This window comes from Schistocerca americana, chromosome 2 (genome assembly GCF_021461395.2).
Source record: "Schistocerca americana isolate TAMUIC-IGC-003095 chromosome 2, iqSchAmer2.1, whole genome shotgun sequence".
In the NCBI taxonomy this organism is placed as follows: domain Eukaryota; kingdom Metazoa; phylum Arthropoda; class Insecta; order Orthoptera; family Acrididae; genus Schistocerca; species Schistocerca americana.
Genome location: NC_060120.1, coordinates 982,218,114 through 982,224,704, shown reverse-complemented (window position 1 = coordinate 982,224,704; position 6,591 = coordinate 982,218,114). Strand labels below are relative to the sequence as shown.

The 6,591-nt window shown below is 47.5% G+C and overlaps 1 non-coding gene across 1 annotated transcript; it reads left to right on the top strand.

Moving 5' to 3' along the window:
- The first annotated feature begins 5,878 nt into the window (after positions 1 to 5,878).
- On the top strand, positions 5,879 to 5,952 carry Trnas-aga. Its single transcript has one exon. It is a non-coding gene; the product is annotated as a tRNA-Ser (tRNA).
- Positions 5,953 to 6,591: the final 639 nt, after the last annotated feature.

The window sequence follows — 6,591 nt, the reverse complement described above, 5'->3', positions numbered from 1 at the left end:
AAACTGGTTCAGATCATTCCTTCTCTGGATTCACCTGTCCACTTATCCCTTGATGTTGGATCTGCATATCCTTTATTTCCTAATTCCCTACAGAGCCGGATACACTTGATTTAAATAACATGTAATAGTATGTGCAATTTCTGACCTTTCCTCTTCATTATTATCAATGTTGAAGTTTCTTCTTAACACAGTGACCTTACTGGGCTATAAAACACACCATTTTTTTTAAGACCAGCACATGATCACTGAAATATTCCTGCCTCGCACTTAATAGTGACACATTCTTCTTGCTAGCCAAACAACAAGAGTTGCCACATAGCTGTGTCCTATGTACCTTACCTCCTGTATTTACTCCTTGTCGGAGTCTTGCATGCTGCTCTTCCTCGTCCCTACCGATAATGCGAGATTCCTAACATATGCATTTAAGTACGAATGAATTAATTCTATGTCATCTGCCCGTGTTTGTGCGTTATGTGTGTGATACCATACGTCTCTGATGATAATATTGGTCTGTTCCTTTCTATTTCTATTCGTCTGTTCAATGTACAAGCGTCCAAAACTGAGCGCACATCTCCTGTGGCTTTCTTCACTACCAGTCAGGGATTATTATGTACACACAGACTCACTTCTATTACCTTATTTTCTACAATATTATTTATTTCTCCACTCACAACTGATCTTAAACTTAGTGGAAGTCGGTATGGCTTACAATGGATTTGTTCACGAGTTATTTTTCTTATAGCTACGACTCCAGTCCCTGATCACTCCTGGTTTATCAGAAAACACACTCCTACACTTAAACATCGTATAAATTAGTTTGGTGTCCCTTCCTTAACAGATGTGATTCGTAAGCTTCAAATCTTGTTTGTTCAATTGACAAACTAATGTCTTATGTTGGTTCTTTGGTACTTACTGTTCGAGCTGTAGCAACTAACTGCATAGTTTTTAATAATAAGGTAATGTTACGCTGCTGGAAAAAAAGTTAGTACACCATTTCATAGGTTTCCAATTCACTCAAGATTTATTGTTGCAACAGTGCATATGGAGAACATGGCCGGCCGCGGTGGTCTAGCGGTTCTAGGCGCTCAGTCCGGAACCGCGCGACTGCTACGGTCGCAGGTTCGAATCCTGCCTCGGGCATGGATGTCTGTGATGTCCTTAGGTTAGTTAGGTTTAAGTAGTTCTAAGTTCTAGGGGACTGACGACCATAGATGTTAAGTCCCATAGTGCTCAGAGCCATTTGAACTATTTGGAGAACATGAAATGAATACATTTACAGATCAGTAGCACAAGCGGTTCTGAGCCACTAAGTATCGACCCATGCTAAAAGACCCATATTAGCATGTGGTGTATTCTCCATGGGTGGCAATGCAGGCGCTGAGTGGCATCCAGTCGATTGTACAGATAGTGAATACTGTCCTGGGATACGCTATGGCACGCCTGCTCAACCTGTTCTCATAGTTCCGTAAGAGTTGTTGGTTAACGAATCACAGAGTCACTTCTTGTCCTGTCATCACACATCTCCTCGGTTGGAAAGAAGTCCAGAGATCGTGCTGGCCAGAGAAGTTACTGTACATCTCGTAGAGCATATTGAACTTCACGAGCAGCGTGTGGACGAACATTATCCTGTTGAAACAACGCATCATCTTCCTGCTGCACTGACGGCAAAAGAACAGGTCCAACAACATTGTGGTGTGCATACTGTAAGACCTTCGGTACACACACCATCAGATTATCTGACTCGTTGCTCTAAGGAAGTAGGCGAGTGTCAGCAACATGTCTCATGGTCTTATTGTGGCGTGTTTATCTTCTGCCGTTAGGTCAGACAGTAGAAATGCCACTTTCACGCTTAGATTAGCAGACTGACGGTGACCAACTTTAAACAGAAATTGATTAATTTTCACACACATTTATTAAAATAATAAAAAGCATAGACATTATGTAACTTGATTCTGGATGCTGTTTACAATTGACAATCTGAAGTTCCTTTGGTCGTGGTACGTTAATCTTATTCTCACATATCTCTGATACGTGACAAAGTGTCTATTCATTTATCTTCATGGCTATGTACAGGAATATGATAATCTTATTAGGCGCAGACTGAAACTTGGCTATAGACTAATGCAGACAAATGCAGACTGACCAATCGGAGGTCTGTACACTCGTTATAATACCTCGAGCGTTCAGGTATCACTGCACGAGTGTGACCCGCGAGGAGAAAAGGTTCAACGTCAGCAGCAATCTCATTGGCTGCATTACATATTAATACGCGGATCGGCGGAAGCAGAATTTGGTCCGTCTCTAAGGCAGCGCCATCTCGTAGTGCGGAGACAGACGAGCGCTGCGCCTGCGCTGTTGTGCTTAGTGGGGCATGCTCTAGTGGGAAAGTTGTGTATGCGCTGACTATGCAGAACTATGTACACAACAAACATTCAGCACATATCGAGCGCTGGTTAGCATCCCCTCGAGAAAAGCCAAAGGTAGACGAGACTTGTAGCTTATAACACCCTGGACCGTAAGGCCTGGAGTGGGGTCAGTGTGTTTTCGATGTAAGTGCTCTACGAGACAGCGCTCACCAGGTCTACGTCGTATATGCAAATGACCATCACCTGTGTGTGGGCGGCTTCCAACACTCAAGTCCACTGCGTGCCATTTCAACTTCGAAGTGGTGCTCTGGCGGCACCAGTCGAGTCATGCACGTCGATGCTGTCGCGTGAGTGGAAGATGCGCTAGCGGTGTGCGTGCCCACTGCTAATAACCTACACTCCTGGAAATGGAAAAAAAAACACATTGACACCGGTGTGTCAGACCCACCATACTTGCTCCGGACACTGCGAGAGGGCTGTACAAGCAATGATCACACGCACGGCACAGCGGACACACCAGGAACCGCGGTGTTGGCCGTCGAATAACGCTAGCTGCGCAGCATTTGTGCACCGCCGCCGTCAGTGTCAGCCAGTTTGCCGTGGCATACGGAGCTCCATCGCAGTCTTTAACACTGGTAGCATGCCGCGACAGCGTGGACGTGAACCGTATGTGCAGTTGACGGACTTTGAGCGAGGGCGTATAGTGGGCATGCGGGAGGCCGGGTGGACATACCGCCGAATTGCTCAACACGTGGGGCGTGAGGTCTCCACAGTACATCGATGTTGTCGCCAGTGGTCGGCGGAAGGTGCATGTGCCCGTCGACCTGGGATCGGACCGCAGCGACGCACGGATGCACGCCAAGACCGTAGGATCCAACGCAGTGCCGTAGGGGACCACACCGCCACTTCCCAGCAAATTAGGGACACTGTTGCTCCTGGGGTATCGGCGAGGACCATTCGCAACCGTCTCCATGAAGCTGGGCTACGGTCCCGCACACCGTTAGGCCGTCTTCCGCTCACGCCCCAACATCGTGCTGCCTGCCTCCAGTGGTGTCGCGACAGGCGTGAATGGAGGGACGAATGGAGACGTGTCGTCTTCAGCGATGAGAGTCGCTTCTGCCTTGGTGCCAATGATGGTCGTATGCGTGTTTGGCGCCGTGCAGGTGAGCGCCACAGTCAGGACTGCATACGACCGAGGCACACAGGGCCAACACCCGGCATCATGGTGTGGGGAGCGATCTCCTACACTGGCCGTACACCACTGGTGATCGTCGAGGGGACACTGAATAGTGCACGGTACAAACCGTCATCGAACCCATCGTTCTACCATTCCTAGACCGGCAAGGGAACTTACTGTTCCAACAGGTCAATGCACGTCCGCATGTATCCCATGCCACCCAACGTGCTCTAGAGGGTGTAAGTCAACTACCCTGGCCAGCAAGATCTCCGGATCTGTCCCCCATTGAGCATGTTTAGGACTGGATGAAGCGTCGTCTCACGCGGTCTGCACGTCCAGCACGAACGCTGGTCCAACTGAGGCCCCAGGTGGAAATGGCATGGCAAGCCATTCCACAGGACTACATCCAGCATCTCTACGATCGTCTCCATGGGAGAATAGCAGCCTGCATTGCTGCGAAAGGTGGATATACACTGTACTAGTGCCGACATTGTGCATGCTCTGTTGCCTGTGTCTATGTGCCTGTGGTTCTGTCAGTGTGATCATGTGATGTATCTGACCCCAGGAATGTGTCAATAAAGTTTCCCCTTCCTGGGACAATGAATTCACGGTGTTCTTATTTCAATTTCCAGGAGTGTATTTGGAACGGTTCGTGTTGACACGTCTGGACCCACAAGTCCTCTTATCTGTACTGTGGTAGCTGCACGGTCTACCACAGCTGCCCTTACAATACATCTACATCTACATCTACATCCATACTCTGCAAGCCACCTGACGGTGTGTGGCGGAGGGTACCTTGAGTACCTCTATCGGTTCTCCCTTCTATTCCAGTCTCGTATTGTTCGTGGAAAGAAGGATTGTCGGTATGCTTCTGTGTGGGCTCTAATCTCTGATTTTATCCTCATGGTCTCTTTGCGAGATATACGTAGGAGGGAGCAATATACAGCTTGACTCTTCGGTGAAGGTATGTTCTCTAAACTTTAACAAAAGCCCGTACCGAGCTACTGAGCGTCTCTCCTGCAGAGTCTTCCACTGGAGTTTATCTATCATCTCCGTAATGCTTTCGCGATTACGAAATGATCCTGTAATGAAGCGCGCTGCTCTCCGTTCGATCTTCTCTATCTCTTGTATCAACCCTATCTGGTATGGATATCCCACTCCTAAGCAGTATTCAAGCAGTGGGCGAACAAACGTACTGTAACCTACTTCCTTTGTTTTCGGATTGCATTTCCTTAGAATTCTTCCAATGAATTTCAGTCTGGAATCTGCTTTACCAACGATTAACTTTATATGATCATTCCATTTTAAATCACTCCTAATGCGTACTCCCAGATAATTTTTGGAATTAACTGCTTCCAGTTGCTGACCTGCTATTTTGTAGCTAAATGGTAAGGGATCTATCTTTCTATGTATTCGCAGCACATTACACTTTTCTACATTAAGATTCAATTGCCATTCCTTGCACCATGCGTCAATTCGCTGCAGATCCTCCTGCAGTTCAGTACAATTTTCCATTGTTACAACCTCTCGATATACCACAGCATCATCCGCAAAAAGCCTCAGTGAACTTCCAATGTCATCCACAAGGTCATATATGTATATTGTGAATAGCAACGGTCCTCCGACATTCCCAAGCGGCACACCTGAAATCACTCTTACTTCGTAAGACTTCTCTCCATTGAGAATGACATGCTGCGCCCTGTTATCTAGGAACTCTTCAATCCAATCACATAATTGGTCCTGTCGGGCGTCTGTGCTGCGTGGACGTCCATAACGTCGTTTTCCGGTGTGAGAATGCACAGCTGGCACAGCTCGTCCAATTTGTGTTGCAATTCCCCTAAAGGACCTTCCACCACTCGGAAGGCCACAATTTGACCCGTTTCAGACTCGCTCAGTTGGCTGTAGGATGCACGAGTGCGTCTCCGTGTCATGGTTGCCTGCTTGCTTCACACGTTTACACCATGCTGAGCTTTCTGCCGTTCTTTTTTTTTCTTTTACTGATTTTCGATTTGCCCCCCCCCCCCCCCCACTTAGGGAGGGGCGGGCTGACAGCAGCTTAATACGCTGCTTTAGAGCCGAGAGAAAACAATGGTGAGAGAACAAACAATATAAAAAGACATTAAAACGTGCTTTGTAATAACAGTAAAATGGCGGAAAGTTGCGGAACTTAAAATACAAGAACATGGCATTGACGATGCGAATGAAGACACACAGGAAGGAGACATGCACAATTAAAAAACTCGGCGACAATTTGGTTTCTGTTCGCACGAGATAAAAACACAACCAGTGACAAAGTACTGGCAGAAGTAAAGCTGTGAGGACGGGCTGTGAGTCGTGCTTGGTAGCTCAGTTGGTAGAGCACTTGCCCGAGAAAGGCAAAGGTCCCGAGTTCGAGTCTCGGTCTGGCACACAGTTTTAATCTGCCAGGAAGTTTCACAACTAGTGACAGTATGGTGGCTGTTTGCAACACTGACAGGGGACGCACAACAGGGACACTCACTTAAAACAACACTGTAGAGGCATGGTGGCAGATTGGGGGTGGGGTCGGGGGGTGGGGGAGGACCTGGACCGATGAAGGGGAAAGGGGAGAAGGAGAGGAAAGGGACAAAAGGGAGGAGCCGATGGAGGGAGGGGACATAGAAAACAAAGGGGGCGGGGGGCTGGGCGAACGCGAGAAGGAGTGGGAAAGGCAGTGGAGGGGAGAGGAAAAGGACTTTCTGGCGGTGAGCATTCGCTATTAAAAGGTAGATACAGATGGAGCTCTGGTAGCTATGCCACTACACTATCTGTTGGCGGACGACACTGAAACCATTATCAGTACATATCCTATCCTCCAGATTGCATATGCCGCTATCGGATCAAAATAGGTTTTTCTGGTGCACTATTTTTTTTTCAGCAATATATTACCTACGAAATATGCGTTAAACACTGCAACATAATTCTGACAGTCAATATTCCAGTATAATTATTTGTTGGCGAAGTCCATTTTTATTTTACACTTTACTGCTCCTCGTGGTCTCGCGGTAGCGTTCTCGCTTCCCGAGCACG